The following is a 21942-nucleotide window of genomic DNA, read 5'->3' as shown; positions in this document are numbered from 1 at the left end:
CAGGCTTGAATTTCTCCTCAGAAAATGGGATTTTCTCTTCTATCACGTTATCAGGCTGCAAATTTTCTGAACTTTTATGCTCTGCCTCCCTTTTAAAACTGAATGCCTTTAACAGCACCTAAGTCACCTCTTGACTGCTTTGCTGCTTAGAAATTTCTTCCACCAGATACCTAAATCTTCTCTCAGGTTCAAAGTTCCACAAATCTCTAGGGCCATGGTAAAATGCTGTCAGTCTCTTTGCTAAAACATAACAAGAGTCACCTTTGCTTCAGTTCCCAACAAGTTCCTCATCCCACCTGAGACCACCTCAGCCTGGATTTCATTGTCCATATTATTATCAGTATTTTTGTCAAAGCCATTCAACAAGTTTCTAGGGAGTTCCAAACTTTCCCACATTTTCCTGTCTTCTCCTGAGCCCTCCAAACTGTTCCAACCTCTGCCTGTTACCCAGTTCCAAAGTTGCTTCCACATTTTCAGGTATCTTTTCAGCAGCACCCCATTCTACTGTTACCAATTTACTGTATTAGTCCATTTTCACAATGCTGATAAAGACATACCCAAGACTGGAAAGAAAGAGAAGTTTAATGGACTTACAGTTACATATGGCTGGGGAAGCCTCACAATCATGGCAGTAGGCAACGAGGAGCAAGTCACATCTTACATGGATGGCAGCAGGCAAAGAGAGAACTTGTGCAGATAAACTCCCATTTTTAAAATCATCAGCTCTCATGAGACCCACTAACTATTATGAAAAAAAGCACAGGAAAGACCCGCCCCTATGATTCAATCATCTCCCACTGGGTCCCTCCCACAACGTGTGAGAATTATGGAAGCTATAAGATGAGATTTGGGTGAGGACACAGAGCCAAAGCATATCAGTTCCCAAAAACTCAACTCTTGCCTTCTGTGCACCCCCAGGCCCATCACCACATGGAAGCTGCCAAGGCTTGGGGGTTGCACCCTCTGAAACAATGATCTGAGCTGTATCTTGGCCCCTTTTAGTCATAGCTGAAGCTGGAGCAGCTGGGACGCAGTGTGCTATGTCCTGAGGCTGCACAGAGCAGCCGGGCCCTAGACCTGGCCGACGAAATAGTTTCCCCTCCTAGGCCCCCAGGCCTGTGGCAGGAGACCTGGCCCACGAAATAGTTTCCCCTCCTAGGCCTCCAGGCCTCTGGTCGGAGGGGCTTCCATGAAGATCTCTGAAATGCCCTGGAGACATTTTCTCCATTGTCTTGACTATTAATATTTGGTTCCACTTCACTTATGCAAATTTCTGCAGCCAGCTTGACTTTCTGTCAAGAAAATGGGTTTTTCTTTACTACCATATGGTCAGGCTGCAAGTTTTCTAAACTTTCACAGGAACAGCACAGGGGAAATCCACCCCCATTATCCAATCACCTTCCACCAGCCCCCTCCTCCAATTCAACATGAGATTTGGGTGGGGACACAAATTCAAACCATTTCACAACTCATCCCTGTCATGCTAATTTTTTCACTTTTTTATTGTAGCAAAATATACATAACCCAAAATGTATAATTTTAACTTGTTTTTGAGACGGAGTCTTGCTCTGTTGCTCAGGCTGGAGTGCAGTGGCTCCATCTCGGCTCACTGCAACCTCTGCCTCCCAGTTTCAAGTGATTCTCCTGCCTCAGCCTCCTGAGTAGCTGGGACTACAGGTGCGTGCCACCACACCTGGCTAATTTTTTGTATTTTTAGAAGACACGGGGTTTCACCATGTTAGCCAGGATGGTCTCAATCACCTGACCTCATGATCCACCCGCCTTGGCCTCCCAAAGTCCTGGGATTACAGGCATGAGCCCAGCCAATTTTAACTGTGCCCAGCCAATTTTAACCATTTTTAAAGTGTACAATTTAGTAACATTAGGTACATTCACCACATTGTGTAACTATCTATTTCCAGACCTTTGTCATAATTTCAAACAGAAACTTTGTACACATTAAGAAACATCTCTCATTCCCTCTTCCCTCCAACAGCTGGTAACTTTTATTCTACTTTCTGTCTCTATCAATGTGCCTATTCTAGATACCCCATATAAGTGTAATCATATAATATTTGTCCTTTTGTGTCTGTCTAATTTCATTTAGCATAATGTATTCAAGGTTTATCCAGGTAGAATATATCAAAACTTCATTTTTTATAGATGAGTAATATTCACATCTAGCATATTTTGTTTATCCATTGATCTGTTAATGGACATTTGGGTTGTTTCTACATTTTGGCTACTATGAATAATGCATAATACGAATATTGGCATACAAGTATTGTTTCACCATTTTCAATTCTTTTTAAAATAAAACATACCGGCCAGGTGCGGTGGCTCAAGCCTGTAATCCCAGCACTTTGGGAGGCCGAGATGGGCGGATCACGAGGTCAGGAGATCGAGACCATCCTGGCGAACACGGTGAAACCCCGTCTCTACTAAAAAAATACAAAAAACTAGCCGGGCGAGGTGGTGGGTGCCTGTAATCCCAGCTACTTGGGAGGCTGAGGCAGGAGAATGGCATAAACCCGGGAGGTGGAGCTTGCAGTGAGCTGAGATCCGGCCACTGCACTCCAGACTGGGCGACAGAGTGAGACTCCGTCTCAAAATAAATAAATAAATAAAATAAAATTTAAAAAAATAAAAAATAAAAAAAAATAAAACATACCTAGGAGTGAAATTGCTGAGTCATATGTCTATTTTTTAACTTTTTTGAGAAACCACCAAACTGTTTCAATGGCTGTACCATTTTACATTCTCACCAGCAATGCACAAGGGTTCCAGTTTTTCCACATCCTCATTAATATATATTATTTTCTATTTTTTGATAGTAGTCAATTTAGCAGGTATAAAGTGGTATTCCATTGTAATTTTGATTTGCATTACCCTAATGACTAAAATTGTGGACCATCGTTTTTGAGTATCTTCGTTGGAGAAATGTCTATCGAATTCCTTTTCCCATTTTAAAATTCAGTTGTTTTGTTATTAAATTGTAGGGTTATTTATATATTCTGACTATTAATCCTTTTCTAGATATATGATTAGCAAATATTTTCTCTCATTCTCTAGGTTGCTTTGTTGATTATGTTATTGATGTCATACCAAAGAAACTATTGCTAAATCCAATATTTCATAAAAATTTTCCCTATGTTTTCTTCTAAGAGTTTTACAGTTTAGCTCTTAAATTTAGGTCTTTCATCTATCTTGAGTTAATGTTTGTATATGGTATAACATAAGGGTCCAACTTTATTCTTCTGCATGTGAATATCCAGTTTTTCCACCACCATTTGTTGAAAAGACTGTTGTTTACCCATTGGTTTCAACCCTCGTTGAAAATAAGCTGACTATATAATGCAAGGATTTATTCTGGACTCTCCGTTCCATTCCATTGGCCCATATATCTGTCATTATGCCAGTACCACACTGTTTTGATTACTGTAGTTTGTAGTAAGTTTTAAAATCAGGAAGTATGAAATCTTCAATTTTGTTGTTCTTTTTCAAGATTGTTTTAGCTATTGGGGGCTCTCTGAGGTTCCATATGGGCTTTAGAATGGGTTCCTTTTATTTCTGCAAAAACATTGGGATTTTAATAGGGATTGCATTGAATCTGTAGATCACTTTGGGTAATATTGTCGTCATAACACTATTGTCTTCCAATACATAAACACAGAATGTCTTTCATTTATTTATGTCTTCTTTAATTTCTTTTTAGCAATCTTTTATAGTTTTCAGTGTACAAGTCTTTCACTTCCTTGGTTAAATTTATTCCTAAATATTTTATCCTTTTTGATGCTATTGAAAATTGAATTGCTTTCTTAATTTCTTTTTCAGATTATTTATTGCTAATATACATAAATATAACTGATTTTTGTAAGTTGGTTTGTATCATTTCCTATTATGTACATTTTATTCTACTTCTAAAAATTTCTCCTTAGTTTGGAGTCTTGTTCTAAAAAGGAGCCCGAGCTGGTTAGCTTGAAGAGTTAGTGGGGGCTAGATTGTACCAGTTCCCCTAAACTCTGGCTAGTGACTAGAGACAAAGAGGATCTGCACAAATACCTGAAGAAGACCATGGTCCAAACACATAAACCTAGCACATAATGTCTGGTGTGTCAAGACAAAATCAATTTCCTTCAGTGAGAAATTGTCTGTTTCCTTAGGCCTTTTGAAACAATGTAAGTTAGCCCTCACTGCCCCAAAGTGACATTAGTTGTAGAAAATTTTCCTTGGCTTGGTGGCTTGGTGGGGAGGGGTTGCCCATTTATTTTTACTACCTTTGCAAGAGGTTTATTCTGCAAGCCTGGATCTCCCATCCGTCTATGCACATCCGCTGCACTTCCTTCCTGTCTCTGAATCCCTTCTCTGGCTTGGCCCCCTTCACTTCTTGGTCCTTGTTAATAAATAAATAAATAAGCCAAAGGAGAAGGAAAGGGAAGGAAAAGACGGTAAGATGTCACAATTTATTAATCTTAGATGGGTGTTGAATAATATATTAGCTCACCTTAGCTAATGAATGTACTAAATCTACCTAGATCAGCATTAGTGGGCTAAGGCTAAAAGCCTGCTGGTTCTCAAGTCTAGCTGCACAACGGACTCACTTGGAAGAGCTTTAAACAAAAAAACAAAACAAAACAAAACAAAACATCTATACCTGGGTCTTACCTCCAGAGATTGATTCAGTTAGTCTAGGATGAAGCCTAGGGAATAATTTTTTTGTTTATTTCCCCAGTAATTCTGATGTGGGACCAGACAACTACTGACAGCCTAGGTAAAACTCCCAGCAAACAAAACAATTTGCATATTAGACAACTGTGCTTCAGTTTGCTTTTGTGTTCGAAAGGCTAATTATTTGTTTAGAGATTACTCTCTTGTGGAGAAAAGGGAACCCTTATACACTGTTGGTGGGAATGTAAATTGGTACAGCCATTATGGAAAACAGTTTGGAGGCCCTTCAAAAAACTAAAAGTAGAATTACTATATGATCCAGCAGTTCCACTTCTGTGTATATATTCAAAAGAAATGAAATCACTATGTGGAAGAGATAGCTGCATTCCCATGCTCATTGCAGCATTATTCACAGTAGCCAAGATATGGAATCAACCTAAGTGTCCATCAGCAAATAAATGAATAAATAAAATGTGGAGCTACGGTTTGAATATCTATCCTCTCCAAAACTCATGTTGAAATTTAATCGCCAATGTGGCAATGTTGAGAGATGTGGTCTTTAAGAAGTGTTTGGGTCATCGGTTAATAGACTAATAGGTTAATGGATTAATGGGTTATCATGGGGGTGGCGGCTTTATAAGAAGAGGACTAGCATGCTCAGCCCCCTTGCCATGTGATACCCCGGACTGCCCTGGGACTCTGCAGAGACCCCACCAGCAAGAAGGCTCTCACCAGATGAGGCCCCTTGACCTTGGACTTCTCAGCTTCCACACTATAATAAATGAATACCTTTTATTTATAAATTACCCAGTTTTAGGTATTCTATTATAAGCAACAGAAACAGACTAAGACATGGTATATATACACACACAATGGAAAACTATTCAATCTCAAAAAGAAGAAAATCCTTCATTTGCAACAACATGGGTGAACCTAGAGGACATTATGTTACATGAAATAAGGCAGGCACAGAAAAACAAATATCACGTGATCTCACTTACATGTAGAATATTTAAAAGTTGAACTCACAGAAGCAGATAGTAGAATGGTAGTTACTAGACGCTGGTGGGGGTGGGAGAAGGTTAAAATCTTTTTTTTTTTTTTTTTTTTTTGAGTAGGAGTCTTGCTCTGTCCCCGGACTGGAGTGCAGTGGCCGGATCTTAGCTCACTGCAAGCTCCGCCTCCCGGGTTTACGCCATTCTCCTGCCTCAGCCTCCGGAATAGCTGGGACTACAGGCGCCCGCCACCTCGCCCGGCTAGTTTTTGTATTTTTAGTAGAGACGGGGTTTCACCGTGTTAGCCAGGATGGTCTCGATCTCCTGACCTCGTGATCCGCCCGTCTCGGCCTCCCAAAGTGCTGGGATTACAGGCTTGAGCCACCGCGCCCGGCCGGTTAAAATCTTTTTAAAAAAATATCAGTTCCTTGACCAGGAGTATTAACATATGAAAATACAGACATACCAGCCTTAAAATATGATTTGTAGATTTGTTCCTATAAATATTCACTGTACACTGATTTTCTGTACTTTAAATCCTGTTATCTTATGTATTATTCTTTAAATCTTATTATCTTATGTATTAACCAAAGGTTAACTTTTCCTGTTATATAAGGATAATACATAAGATAATAGCAATTTAAAGTACAGAAAAGTCATGTGGGCAGGGGCAGAGAAAATGTATTACATACCCAAGTACTAAGTCTTTACAATTGTTATCACTTTAGATCAGCACCCCAAAATTCTATAATTACTCCTCACCTCCCACCCGCATTTAAGAGGAGATAAAATCATACAGCTGGTAAGTGATGGCATTGGGATTTCAACTCGAGTCTCTCTTATTTAAAAAGCCACTAATGAGAATATCAAAATCTGAAAAAAGCTTAAATTAATATTTTAACCATAAAAATATAAACGCTAACTGCAAGAAAAAGGGAAATAAAACAAACAGTGTAGAAGGTAGAAAATAAAATGTATCTATTGTCTTCCCCACAGCCACACCCTATAATTCCTTAAGTAACTTCTATTGAGAATTTACTGGGCATCTTTCAGGAAAAGACTGTTTTATTAGATCACTTATTATAATAATTCTAAAATTTAGTACAAAATGTTATTTTAAAGTTCCTATGATTATTATTATGTTACAAGTAAGTTTAAAATCCAAACTGATTATTTCAAGCTGCAGAACCCCAGATTCCAAGGAGGTGGCTGGAGTTGATGAAGGGAGTGCTGGGACCAGAACTCAGATCTCCCACCTCTTCCTTGTTCAGAGCAGTTCTGCTTTTCTTAGTTCATGTACTGTATTGAGCTTTTGTGTAAGACTTTGCAGAACACTTAAATCCACAGTTTTAAAAAGTCTGAAAGAATAGAAATAACAACATAAACAAATACGGACTCAGGATTACATTCTATTATTTTACATTCTATCTGTCATCCTTCCTTCATAGTCTACTTTTATAAACCTATAGGTTCTCCATTTGCTACCCTCAACAACCCTATACCTCCATTCTAACCACACTGTAGAGGTTTATCTTAGAAACAACAGGTGACCTGGGCAGAGGAGAGGGAAGCGATCTGAAAACCCAGCACAGCAAAGACCACATTTACAGACAAAATGAACACATGCAAATCGTGGCTGAGAAATCTATCTACTCTATAAAGTAAATCTGGAGATATTTTATATGTAAGACGTCTGATGTATACAAATTCTGTAAACTCAATTTCCTACAGAATGAGAATCTATAGCCAGATGATATCATCTATGAAAAATCCCTTGTTCTGCAAAAGACAAAGTAGAAGGTAGAAGATAAGTTGTGCATTTCTACCTCAAATTGTTTATGTGGAGGGACTATAGTTTAGTGTTAACATCTGAGTCACTGGAGTTTTGTTATTAACTAGCTATGTGACTCTGCACAAGTGACTTAATTTCTTCTGAACCTGAATTTCCTAATTGTTAAAAGACAGATACAAATGAGATAAACAAACCTCATCCACTTCATAAGATTGTTGTGAGGGTTGCACAAGAGGGCACATTGCAAAGCATATTAGCAGAGTGTTTGACACAGAATAATTGTTCCACAAATGGTGAGTACTTTTCTGTGGAGTACCAATTACTTAATCACGCCATGCCAAACTCTGTTCTCTGGCCCCTGGTGGGCTAAAATTCTTTTCCTTATTCTGCATTGCCTCTTTTTTGGTAACCTCTATCTGTGCAGTCTTCATTCAGTGCCAGGTTGGAGAGACTGTGAGCTGTGACTCATGGTCCCAGCCAAGGCAGCCATGATGAGTGGCAGCTGGAAAGGTGGTGCAATCCAAGGGAACCTATAGGTGAGCGGAGGATTGAGATGGCGGTTCAGATTATCTATACCTGATGAATCCTAAGCAGGTGTGAAGTGAAAAACTTAAGGTTGAATCCAGCACTTGTGAATATCCCAGTACATTTTTTTTTCTTTGAGACAGGGTCTTGCTCTGTCAACCAGATTGGAGTGCAGTGGCACAATCTTGGCTCACTGCAGCCTCCACCTCCTGGGTTCAAGTGATTCTCATGCCTCAGTCTCCTGAGTAGCTGGGATTACAGGTGCCTGCCACCATGCCCGGCTAATTTTTGTAGTTTTTTTGTTTGTTTGGTTGGTTGATTGGTTTTTTTTTGGTACAGACTGGGTTTCCCCATGTTGCTCAGACTGGTCTCAAACTCCTGACCTCAAGTGATCTGCCCTCCTTGGCCTCCCAAAGTGCCAGGATTACAGGCCTCACCCTCCATGCCGGGACCCCAGTACATTTTCATCTAGTTTTTTGCATTCATGTTTACAATTGTTTATTAACAAAGACAGAAGTTATTTTAACAAGTAGTACTTGAGTAGAAGTATAAATGGAAAGAGCTCATTTATTAGCTTTTCTGACTTTAAGATGTTTATTGTTTCATCAGTTTAGCTTCTGAATTAAAAACTTATCAGAGGTTCTTAGTTCTGTTGTAGAAAGCACTCATCTGGTAGCTGAAGTTGTCCTTGATAACTGCTTTGGTATAGGAAAACATGAACTAAGCCTTGAGTACTCCACCCTAGCTCTGCATGCTTCCTAACCCATCTCATGCCTTCACATGGTTTCAGATACCACCAGTGATCCTCAAATGTAAATCTCTAGTCCATTTCTTCTGAGTACCCAGATTTTGGACTTCTTCACCTGGAATTCATGTCCAATATTGCCCTCTTCCCCTCGTCCCCGGGAAACCTGCCTAGCTTCCTGGCTCCCAGGTTAACGACACTGACACCCATCCAGCAGTCCTGGCTAGAAACCTTGGTCCTTTTGCATTCCCTTTGCCTCATCAGTTGCCATGAGATTTCCTACCTATGCAGATGGCAAACTCCTCTCCTCCCCAGTTCTCACTATAACTTGCCTTACCTGTCCCTTAGGCTATTGTGGCAGCCTTCCAACTGGACTTCCTGTCATCAGTCTTGCCCCTCTAATCCATGCTGATAGAAGGATTTTCTTCAACATAAATCTGTCAATGGAAGTCTCCTCTGTAAACGTCTGCAGCTGACCAAACTCCTCATCTTTTTTCTGGGTTCTTCTGTAGTTACTCATCGTAACGTCAACTCCAGCCATGGGAGCACCTCACTATTTTCTGAACACGCCTTGGTAGTTCAGGACTCATTAGTCTTTTCCAAGCTTGAATGATCCATTATCTGTGAAATTGACTGAACCTCACCAGTTTGATTAAGACGTCTCTCCTCTGTGCTCTGTGCCTCATACTGAGTAATCCATTTGTGTATCCTCAAATAGACTGCAAGCCTTCAAGGACAAAGACTAGGTCTGGCTTTTTCTATATATCCAAGCAATAAATGGAGAGCTTGACACAATGTGGATTAAGAAATACATTTAGGTCGGCAAAGCCTGAGTCCTGTCGTCTCGCCTTCCTCCCATACAGCATGAGCTTCACCACTCGCTCCACCTTCTCTACCAACTACCGGTCCCTGGGCTCTGTCCAGGCGCCCAGCTACGGCGCCCGGCCGGTCAGCAGCACGGCCAGTGTCTATGCAGGCGCCGGGGGCTCTGGTTCCTGGATCTCTGTGTCCCGCTCCACCAGCTTCTGGGGCGGAATGGGGTCCGGGGGCCTGGCCTCAGGGATGGCCGGGGGTCTGGCAGGAATGGGAGGCATCCAGAACGAGAAGGAGACCATGCAAAGCCTGAACGACCGCCTGGCCTCTTACCTGGACAGAGTGAGGAGCCTGGAGACCGAGAACCGGAGGCTGGAGAGCAAAATCCGGGAGCACTTGGAGAAGAAGGGACCCCAGGTCAGAGACTGGAGCCATTACTTCAAGATCATCGAGGACCTGAGGGCTCAGATCTTCGCAAATACTGTGGACAATGCCCGCATCGTTCTGCAGATTGACAATGCCCGTCTTGCTGCTGATGACTTTAGAGTCAAGTATGAGACAGAGCTGGCCATGCGCCAGTCTGTGGAGAATGACATCCATGGGCTCCGCAAGGTCATTGATGACACCAATGTCACTCGACTGCAGCTGGAGACAGAGATCGAGGCTCTCAAGGAGGAGCTGCTCTTCATGAAGAAGAACCACGAAGAGGAAGTAAAAGGCCTACAAGCCCAGATTGCCAGCTCTGGGTTGACCGTGGAGGTAGATGCCCCCAAATCTCAGGACCTCGCCAAGATCATGGCAGACATCCGGGCCCAATATGACGAGCTGGCTCGGAAGAACCGAGAGGAGTTAGACAAGTACTGGTCTCAGCAGATTGAGGAGAGCACCACAGTGGTCACCACACAGTCCGCCGAGGTTGGAGCTGCTGAGACGACGCTCACAGAGCTGAGACGTACAGTCCAGTCCTTGGAGATCGACCTGGACTCCATGAGAAATCTGAAGGCCAGCTTGGAAAACAGCCTGAGGGAGGTGGAGGCCCGCTACGCCCTACAGATGGAGCAGCTCAATGGGATCCTGCTGCACCTGGAGTCAGAGCTGGCACAGACCCGGGCAGAGGGACAGCGACAGGCCCAGGAGTATGAGGCCCTGTTGAACATCAAGGTCAAGCTGGAAGCTGAGATTGCCACCTACCGCCGCCTGCTGGAAGATGGCAAGGAATTCAATCTTGGTGATGCCTTGGACAGCAGCAACGCCATGCAAACCATCCAAAAGACCACCATCCGCCGGATAGTGGATGGCAAAGTGGTGTCTGAGACCAACGACACCAAAGTTCTGAGGCATTAAGCCAGCAGAAGCAGGGTACCCTTTGGGGAGCAGGAGGCCAATAAAAAGTTCAGAGTTCAAAAAAAAAAGAAATACATTTATTGCATGACTTATCTGTGGAAATAAAAGCTATTAATTGCAAAAACAAAACAACCAAACAATATCATAACAACAAAATGGAATTTTTAAGAGAGAAAGAAAAAAGAAGAAATACTTTGGGAATTTTTTGCTCTGAATTATCCCAGCATGTTTTCTAATGGTCTCGCACACACCCATGTACCCACTGGAAAAACTGGCTAATTAAGTCAAGAGCCCTCACATTAACAGAAGCCTGACATTAGGAGGCTGCCTAAAATGGCAACATTCCAGATTCCTTTTCTGAGTAGGTCTTCCAGGGCTCCTCTGGTCCTTCCCCCTATCTCTCAGCAAGACCACAACTGAACAGTCTTAGAAAGGTGTATATCCACTTTTCCTTCCTGGTAATATGAGAGGGAGCCTTCAACTCAGTTATAAATTCCAGTGACTGGACATTCTATCTGGAAAGTTCTTTCTTATGTTTACATAATAATTCATGTTGCTAATAAAAATCTATTCAGATTAAGATAGTGCCAAAAGTTTTAAATACTTATAAATTTAACAAGATCAACTCTAGGCTTACATTTTTTTTAATTGGGGAAAAGCTATTAAAAGACACAAAATATTTGAATAGATTTAAAGTCATATCATGTTCCTGGAAGAAAATACTTAATATAAAACTGTTAATTCCAGAAATTTTAATATATTAATTTAATGTAGTTCCAATTAGAATGGATAAAATGATTCTAAAGTTTATATAGAGAAAGAATGCCAAAGAATAGCTAATAAAACTACAAAAAATATAAGAAGACAGAGTAGGCCAGGCGCAGTGGCTCATGCCTGTAATTCCAGCACTTTGGGAGGCTGAGGCGGGCAGATCATAAGGTCAGGAGATTGAGACCATCCTGGCTAACACAGTGAAGCCCCGTCTCTACTAAAGATACAAAAAATTAGCCGGGCATGGTAGCAAGTGTCTGTAGTCCCAGCTACTTGGGACGTTAAGGCAGGAGAATCACTTGAACCCAGGAGGTGGAGATTGTGGGGAGCCAAGATCATGCCATTGCACTCCAGCCTGGACAACAAGAGAGAAACTCCATCTCAAAAATAAAAATAAAAATAAAAAGAAGAGTATACAGGGGGACTTACTAAGATATCAGTGATACTATAACACTTATAAATTCAATTCAATATAGCATTAGTAAGAATATAAAATATATTTCTGGAACAGAATAATTAATGATTACAATGTAGTTATTCTTTAAATGTATTTCAGAGTGGTAGTTCAATGGGAAAAAAGTTGAACTTTTTTTTTTTTTTTTCACTATGCAGACACAACTGGCTACTCGAAAGGAAAGTGTTGAACTGCCATCTTAAACTACATTCAAAAATAAATGCAAATTATTAAACAGTTAAATGTAAAAAAAAATTTAAGTTGAAGAAAAATATCTAGGGGATTATATGTACACACTATGGTTTGGGAAGACTTTCCTTACCAAGAACTATAGAATAAAAGATAGGCATACTCAGCCTTTTATAAATCACTTTTTTGGTATGGCAAATAGTACTATAAACAAAGTTAATAGCAGTCAATATGTCTGAAAAAATGTTTGTGCTACTATATTCATACAAAGGATCACTTTCTATACAAAGCACCCTTAAAAACTGATAAGACGATGACCAAGAACTGACACAACTGATTAGAAAATTGTGCAAAGCATACAAACAACTTACTAATGAGTAGTATCAAAAGGCCAAACAAACATATGAATATGATTCAAGTTCACTAGAAATCAGAGAAATAAAAATAAAAGTAACAAAAAAATCACAATACTCATCACACTGGCAAACATAAATAACAGCCATAGTAAAGCTTCCAAAGATCAAACATGGGACAATGTAAGTATCAATGAAAATCATACCTGCAATGGATTGAAACACATCAAAGAAGTTTAATCCATCCATTACTTCATAATGATACTTAAAAAAACAGTCATCATTAAAGGATGCTAAGGAACCAATTCATTATTTTGAAAACTGGTAAATAATGGGAAAGAATCAAGCATTTATGTTGCTTTATTTATATGAACTATACCATTGGGTAACCAAATAGCAGAGGTGAGAAAGTTTTTCTTTACAGACAGTACACCTTACAAATGAAAAAGAGTAGATTTAGACTGTCACCATTTTGCAATCCTAGCTAACTAATAGGTCTGGGTACTGAGCATCAATGGTTGCTAACATCACAAAGAGAGAGACAACCAAACATTGTGTGACTCTTGATCCAGAAACAGTCACTGCCTTTGAATTCTTCTTGCCATAAAAATCAAATCTGAATCTGATCAAGTTTTTAGATTCCATTAACAATTCACAGGCAATAAGGATGAGGAAAATCTTCCACCAAAACATAGAAATGCAACTTGCAAAATTCAGACTGTGGGAAGCTTTACAGCACCAAAAACTTGGTTCCTTCAACAAATAAATTGTATGGGGGAAAAAGAATATGGCAGGGGAGACAATTTGTTAAAAGAGACATAGGCCGGGCGCGGTGGCTCAAGCCTGTAATCCCAGCACTTTGGGAGGCCGAGACGGGCGGATCACGAGGTCAGGAGATCGAGACCATCCTGGTAACACGGTGAAACCCCGTCTCTACTAAAAATACAAAAACTAGCCGGGCGAGGTGGCGGGCGCCTGTAGTCCCAGCTACTCGGGAGGCTGAGGCAGGAGAATGGCGTAAACCCAGGAGGCGGAGCTTGCAGCGAGCTGAGATCTGGCCACTGCACTCCAGTCCGGTCGACAGAGCGAGACTCCGCCTCAAAAAAAAAAAAAAAAAAAAAGAGAGACATAAAAGACATAAATTGCAATTTGTGTACCTCAAATAAGATGTAAACACTGGCTATTTAATGAATAATTATTGTTAAATTTTTTAGATATGATAATATTGTGCTTACCTTTTATTAAAAAAAATTACTGTAAGTTCTGGGATATATGTGCTTGACGTGCAGGTTTGTTACATAGGTATACATGTGCCATGGTGGTTTGCTGCACCCATCAACCCGTCATCTAGGTTTTAGGCCCCACATGCATTAGGTATTTGTCTTAATGCTCTCTCTCCTTTTCCCCCCACCCCCTGTGACAGGCCCTGGTGTGTGATGTTCCCCTCCCTGTGTCTATGTGCTCTCATCATTCAACTCCCACTTATGAGTGAGAACATGCAGTGTTTGGTTTTCTGTTTCTGTGTTTTAGAAATACATTTATACTTATATTTATGGATGAGATAATAAGGCATCAGGAATGTGCTTTAAAGCAAAATGAAACAGAAGGAAGTGGATGGGGCAGGTTTGGCCATGGTTATTGGGCTGGCTGATGGACACACAGGAGTTCACTAGACTATTTGCCTCTTTTGTGCATGCTTGAAATTCTCCATAATAAAAACACACACACACTCTCACACACACTCTTATTTTCAAACACACACACACTCTCACACACACTCTCACACACACACACACACACACACGCCAAGCCACAGCATCTACTGCTTATCGCTGGTGGTATATATAAAGGAAATTTTCACACATTTATAATAAAAGTGTAAAGTGTTACAACCTTTTTAGAAGGCAATTTGGCAAGATCTATATTTTAAAATAAGTGTATTTGTTGGTTCAGCAGTTCTACTCCTGGGATTCTATTCCTTAGAAATAGCAGTAGAAACATATATGAGGTCTTATGGCAATTGTGTGACAGCGTTCATAGGAGACCCCAAACTGGAAACAAAGTGAATGCTCACAGCAATAGATTTGGTAGATTGGCCCACTCACTGTTTAGTTAACCCCTTTCTTGTGTGTCTTTCTATTTTGCAGAGGTTGGAAAGCTAAAGACATGTTTCCAAGTCTCCCGCAAAGCTAGGACTTTAGATTGTGATTTAATCTTTCCTGATGCACTAGTGCAGATCTGACAGACATAATATAGGTCCGGAGTAAAAAGTTCCTGTGGTAACCTCCTGATCCTCAAGTTGCAGCTAAGGTAGTGTGGTTCCAAAGCCAGCAGCTGGAACAGCAGCTTCTGGAATGTGACAGAGACGGCAGTTCTCTTGCAGAGAAGGGTCTGTAGGACTGTTGTGGGCATGATTCCTTGAGACCCAGACTGGAGCCTGCTACTTGGGCACCTCCAGTGATTTCGTAAGTCCCAAATTCCCTATGTTAAATCTCTTTCTACTTAAAATAGCTATTTTCCGTTATATATAACTGAACAAAATAGTTGAATGAATTATGCATTATATAATATTTCCATATCATGGAATACTAACCAGCCATTGAAGAGAATAAATTAGATGCATACTAGATGACTTCCTAGTCATCTAGACGGATTTCCCTAAGGTACTTCTAAGTCAGAAAATCAAAATACAGAAAAGTTAAATATGTAAATATGATCCCATTTTTGTGAAACAACGACCAGCTGTCTCTGAAGTCTATATAAATCATGGACCTGTATGACTTCATGAGCATGGAGAAAACAGTGACAGTCACCCATTAGGTTATGATGATAGGTTACAGGTGTGTGGCTAGGGCATGGGAAAGGGACTAGTATGAGGAGAGGTGGTGGTGAGAGAAGGTGTTAACGAAAAAAATAGAAAGCGTGATATGATCCTATATATATAGAATTACTTGTGTATTTTTATGTGCATGTATAAAGAATGCTTAAAAGGATACCCAACTCGTTAATCTCATGATGGTGGGATTTCAGGGGGGATTTACTTTTATGTGATTAGGAATGAACTAAAGGTCTTTTCATTGTGGAAAAAAAGAAAAAAAAAAAAAACCCTAGGATGTGCAAGTGTAACAAAAGCTATAAGGTACTTAGGAATAAATTCTATAAAAGTTTAACAAGATTTTTATGGAGTAAGTAAATGGAGCATTATACAATACTAATGGGTGGGAGGTTTCAATATAATAAAAATTGCAATTCTCCAAATTAACCTATAAATTCTAAGCAATTCTAATAAAATCTCAAGAGAATTTGTCACAGAATTTGATCAACTGGTCCTTCACACAGAAGAGTAAAGGCCCAAGCATAGACAAAGACAATTTTGAAGATGAATGGGGGGAGAAAGGATCATTTTACCTGATATGAAGACATTATAAATCTGCAATAATTAAATGTATGGTATTGCACAGAGACAGGTAAAACAGATGAGAGAGACAGAGAGAATAAACAGACCCACAGATAAAGGGGAACTGGGTGAGTGACGCAGAGGTAACATTACACATTAGTAGGGAGCACAAGATGGCAAATGAACCTGGGTTGCTAGTCTTTCAGAACCCACCATGGAAATGCTACAGAAGTGACAGGCAAGTTAATAATGGATAACAGAATATACCATAAAACTACTAAGAAACCTTTGGGGAGACAGGAAATGATTGATTACCAGTGAGTATATAGGAAATGTCAGCCTAAAATAGAAAGTGACCAGGCAGAAGTTGGACTGGGGAACATCATTCTCCCTGCATTTTCTTCTCTCCCCCACATTGTTCTGAATGAATCATTGCTCACCTCTCACTTCTGGGGGGCAGAAGAGCAGTACTCTGGCCAGTGTTACTGAGTATTTGAGTTGCCTTGTGGCAGGGCTTGAAGAGTGGCTAACAACAGGTGCAGAAGAATGTCTGAACCCCTGAGCAGGCCTAATCCCTGTTCCAATCCTATGGGAGGAAGCTCTTGAAAAATGAGTAGAGCTCAGGAAAAAAAAAAAAAAAAAGATACAGGAAACAGAGAATGATCAAACCCAGACTGAAGTAACAGAAGTCAACACTCTAAGGAGTATTTCCTATCAGTACAACCACCACCCCACATCACATACACTCAATAACTCATCAGAAGGGTCTCAGTTGGATTCTGGATTTCAGTCTTCCTTCCCAGGTATACATTATCTGTTCAGGTAGCTGATACTCCCCAAGATAATGTAAACTCACAAGGGAAAATAATGATATAAACCATGTGCACATGCTTAACAGTCCATGCTAAAGGTATCAGAATCAATGGACCAGGCAGGCCTGAATTTAAAATATATATAATAAACACATTTAACAAAATAAGGGAAAGTATTGGGAATATGAAGCAGGAACAAGCAATTACAGAAAAAAAAACATACTGTATGAACAATATAACATTTGAAATTAAGAACTCAACACATGAATTGATTTGCAGAATGGGGATAGCTGAAAAACCAGTGAATGAGATGAAAGATCACATCAGGGTACTTCTTCCAGAAGAGTTAAGAATAGACAAGGAAACGAAAAAAAAAAAAGTTACCAGACATGAAAATTTCAAATGGAAGTGTAATAGAAATCATAGAAGAGAGAAAAACAAAGTAGTAGGAGGGAATATTTAAAGAAATAATGACTGAAGTTTTCCAGAACTAGAAAAATATGCAAGACCACTAGTTTAGGCAACTCACAGAGCATTAACAGGAGACATTAAAGATCAAAACCTCCCATACCCATTACAGTGAAATTTAAGATGATCAAAGCCACAGAAAATTCTACAGGTTTCTAGAGGGGAAAATTATGTCACCTACAAAGCAACAAGGATCTGCTCCATGACACATTTCTTAGTAGCCATGCTTAGAGCTGGGAGGCACTAGTGTAGTAACTAAAGTGCTGAAGGGAGGACAAGTTTGAACCTAGAATTTTGTATCAAAACTATTATGTTTAATCTATTTTACTTTGACTTACTTTCAATTTTGCCTTCATTTCTGAGATGGTGTAATGTGTCCTTCCATCTTTTCCCTAAGTTCTGTCAACTCCTGCTTCATCTTCTCCTGTTATCAGATCATCTTGGCCCTAGACTCTGGTTTCTCTGCTCAGTACTCTTGGTTTCAATAAATACCTGTTTCATTCGGTTATAAACATTCATGACCAAATACTTAGTCACAACTTTTGTCTACTTGATGGCAATGTTTTCCTGATAAGTGGTTTTAGTTTACAGTCATATTTTCCTATTTATTTCCCCTATTTCCTAAAAATACTTTACTACAGATCCTCTGCTGGTCTTTCTTGAGGACTTTTTCTGAAGCAGTTAAGGAAAGTTTTCTTAGATCAGCTATTTGTAGGAAGCTTGTAAGGAGGACTGGAATTTTCCTTAATATTCAGAGTTTTATGCATTAATTTGTTTGGTGTTTATTCTTCCACTTGGGAATAGCACCTATGCTCCCCGTCTCCAAACACACAATCTGTGTAAAGCCCGTAGATCCTCTCCCCATTGTTACAAACCAAGGATTTAAAACTTCTCCTGGCTGGGCATGGTAGCTCACACCTGAGATCCCAGCACATTGGGAGGCCAAAGAATGAGGATGGCTTGGGCCCAGGAGTTCAAAACCAGCCTGGGCAAGATGGTGAAACCCTGTCTCCACACACACACACACACACACACACACACACACACACACACAAAGAAAAATCAAAAAAATTAGGTAGGCTTGGTTGCACACTCTTGTAATCTCAGCTATTCAGAAGGATGCCTTGAGCCTAGGAGTTTGAGGTTATGGTGAGCTTTGATCATGTCACTGTACTCCAGCCTGGGTGACAGAGCAAGACCTCATCAATAAAAAAAATATTGTTTAAAAAAAACCCTTTCACCTCTGGGTAAACTGTTCGTCTTTGAGAAATGTAGTCTGCTAGCCTTTTCTGCTATCTGGAGCCGTGGCATGCACTCTTCTCCTATGCACTCCTGCTTGGTAACTCCTGCTTTTCCAGTCCCTCTAGCTATTTTGTGGTTTGGTTTTAGAGCTCTCTCCTTGTTTCCCTGCAAATGGAGTTGTACTCTTCTTGGTTTCTGCAAAAGGGGGAAAAGGGGCAACTTTACATTACCATCTTCCCATTAAGAACCAGTGTAAATTATTTAATTTAAATGTGAGGGTAAAAGAAAAATGTTCAAGTCCTCAGAGTCACCACACAAAGATACTCTTTGAAATTAAAATAAGAAGAAAAATAAATATGGAGAGCACCCATGATATTAGTATGAAAGAAAGAAGGAAAGAAAGTAAAAAGAAAGAGCAACCCAAAGCTAAAATTCTGTAAGATACCAACGTGGTAGGAAGACATACCAGAGCCACGTGGCTAGTTACTTTGGTGTTGCGATCTTTCTTCTTGGAAAATTTAGCATTTTGAGCTGGAGTGAGTCTTTGAGATCGTATTGCCTCATTTGGGAGGCACTGGGGCTCTGGGCCCTTCAAAGGCACACTGTCTTACTTGTCTTTAGATGCTCAGTATGTAGCACACAGCAGACAGCTAATAAATTGTAAATGAATGAAGGTCACATAACACATAAAGACAGAATCACTAGGTCACCTGACTCGATCCACTGCTCTTGCTCTTCTAATGCACCATGTTATTCAAGTGAACTTTCCTACCAACTTAAAATATCATTGCCTATTTCAGTGTTTTATAGCAATCAATAATATGCCATGGCATTTTCTCAAATTTTGGCCAAAGATATAATACAAAACTATAATTTAAATTCTCATACCCTTTCTGGGTATGTTAGGAGTTGACAGAAGTTGCTTTAAGTGTTTTGTCATCATTATTTAAAAAATCTGACCAGACAGATTTGTAGACTGGTTGGGATATGGGGAGGGAAGGGGTGGTGATGGTGGACTGAGTCTCTAGTGAAACGATGATTACAAGCTTTGCGTTGGGGAAAGGTGATGTTAGAATATAGCTCACTGATCTAAATAGTGAAGACCTATTTTTTTCAAATGTGATTTACTGATTTGCTCTAGTTTTTGTTTCATCTTCAATTGCTCCATCTCCCTATCCTAAGATGGCAAGTCTAATCATATTGATTGACCTAAAAAAAAGAGAAAAGATTAATTTTATCTTAATCCATTGAGACTCTGGGTTTGAAAATTATTTTTCCTTTACTACTTTCTTCTTGCCAAACCTCAAACAAACTACTACCCTCCAAGACGGTCTGTTCTGCTTGTTTTGGAGCTCTTTACTTTTAAAATATTTGAATCTGGTCTCTTACCCCACTCTGGGCCTAGAGTTCACAGCCAAGTGCAAAATAATCTGGAAAGGATGGTGGGATGAAAATATGTACCTTGGCCGTGTGCTCCCTACTGAGTGGCTGACAACATTTCTTGTTATAGATTTTAACAAACGTTAAGTCTCTTGCTCCAAAAGGGACTGAGTTTTCCTCTTGGATAGTTTGTGTTCTTCTCCATGTCTTCTTGAGATTTCTGTGGAGAAATGAGCCCTCTTACCCTTGGGCTGAGCAGAAGATAATGCTGGGGTCCTGGAAATGTCAGAGCTCACTTTGAATGCCAGTGTTGATGGGAGAAAAACCCATCTACTTTCAAACAAGTTTTAGTAATGACTTTGGTGGAATTGGCCAAGTGACAGGTGGGGAAATTGTTTTATTAGCATTATGCCTCATGCTAAACAGATTTTAAGAACACTGTATACCTTTAATAAAGCAAAAGTAAACCTTAAGTGTCTATTATAGTACACACACATACATACACATAGACCAATTACATGTAATTAGTAATAATTATCATCCACTTAATGTTTGTAGTTTGCAAAACATTTTCACATGTAATTTTATTTAATCCTTACAATAAATCCCAGAGGGAATTCCTTATTATTAGACCATGCTAGTAGAAACAGAATGGCATAGAGCTAGGTTCTGGTGACAGATTTGGAGCCCCAAAGGTTCAAGTGGTCATGAGACTGAGCTGTCATCAGGGAGACAACATAATGAAGAAAGGCAACTGAGAATCACATCTGGTTAAGGTGTTAGGTGTGCAGCCTTGAGCAAGTTTCTTTAAATATGTCTGGTTTCAGTTTCCACATGCTAGTTTTCACATTTCATTATTCATGGTCTCTAAAAGCAGACCTGACTTCAAGGAGAGCAAGCACTGAGTTTGTGGTAAACTTGAGCTCTTCCTTTAGAAGCAGCTGAGACCACTTAACTAGTTAGTCTTAGTCTTCGAGGAAATGCTCATGTCTAGCTAGATGGAAACAGCCTCCCATGACTTCCTGCCCCAGCTGCCCTAACATGGTACCACTCAACACCAAGAATGACAGTGTGAATATTATCGGGAAACTAACTACAGCCCTAATATGACCTGCAGCATGATGGCTAAGATAGCTAAGATAGCCAACTCAAGCTGTGTCCATTTTAAAACTACTATAAGATTATAGGAAAATGACAATCTGTCGTCCACCTGGATCAGATCACATCTGAAGTTAATTGCTGGATTTACATTTTAAGGGACTCACTGACAAACTGGCAGACATCAGAAGAGGGTAAGCAGGATGGTGAAGACTCTTTAAATATTGTCATAAGTCACAGACTGTACAGTGCCCTGCAGTTTTCCAGTGCTCTGCTGAGATTCATTCCTCCCAAAAACTGGTGAGGCAGGCTGGTGGGATAGATTACTCTGCACCAGTGTCATGGTTAAAAAAAAGTTTCTATCCTAAATATTTAAGAATCTATGGCTTCTCTACAGCACAAGCAGCAGTGTGCAAATGTTTACCAGTAAGTGAATTTGGTTTCAGAACTTAGTAACTGAATAAAGAATAAAAGGCACAGGGAGGCTAATGCTAGGAACTTAGATGTGTGTAATAAAGCTATTAGTAAGCTCTTTCATGAACTTAACACCAACAGAAAATCAAGTTATGCCTAGGTGATCATCTGCAGAGATTTAGTTAGGTCCAACAACAGTTATTAAGTACAAACTATATGATAGTCACCAAGGGTCATGAGAGCAGTTGAAAATGAATCAATCCTGGTCCCTGTCCTCAAGAAGAGTAGAGGGTAGGAAAGGCTGATATGTAAACTGATAAAGGCATCACTAGAAGTATATACAAGGTACAGAAGTAGTACTGTGGATTTCAAGAATAAATAAAAATTTGTCAGGAGGAGCTTGGGCAAAAGGCAGTCCAGGCAAAAGGAATACCCGTGGTGTGCTTGGAATCTTCCAGTAGTAGGTATCTAGTAGTATCACC

At 40.0% G+C, this 21942-nt stretch overlaps 1 pseudogene across 1 annotated transcript; it reads left to right on the top strand.

Annotated features, from left to right (window-relative positions):
* Positions 1–9549: 9549 nt before the first annotated feature.
* LOC105517986 lies at positions 9550–10950 on the top strand (annotated as a pseudogene). The gene has a single exon (XR_001002757.1). The product of XR_001002757.1 is annotated as a keratin, type I cytoskeletal 18 pseudogene (transcript).
* Positions 10951–21942: the final 10992 nt, after the last annotated feature.

The sequence above is a fragment of the Colobus angolensis genome, unplaced genomic scaffold, assembly GCF_000951035.1.
Source record: "Colobus angolensis palliatus isolate OR3802 unplaced genomic scaffold, Cang.pa_1.0 Scaffold31, whole genome shotgun sequence".
Lineage (NCBI taxonomy): Eukaryota > Metazoa > Chordata > Mammalia > Primates > Cercopithecidae > Colobus > Colobus angolensis.
The sequence above is the reverse complement of the archived record's forward strand: the minus strand, read 5'-3'. Positions and strand labels throughout refer to the sequence as shown.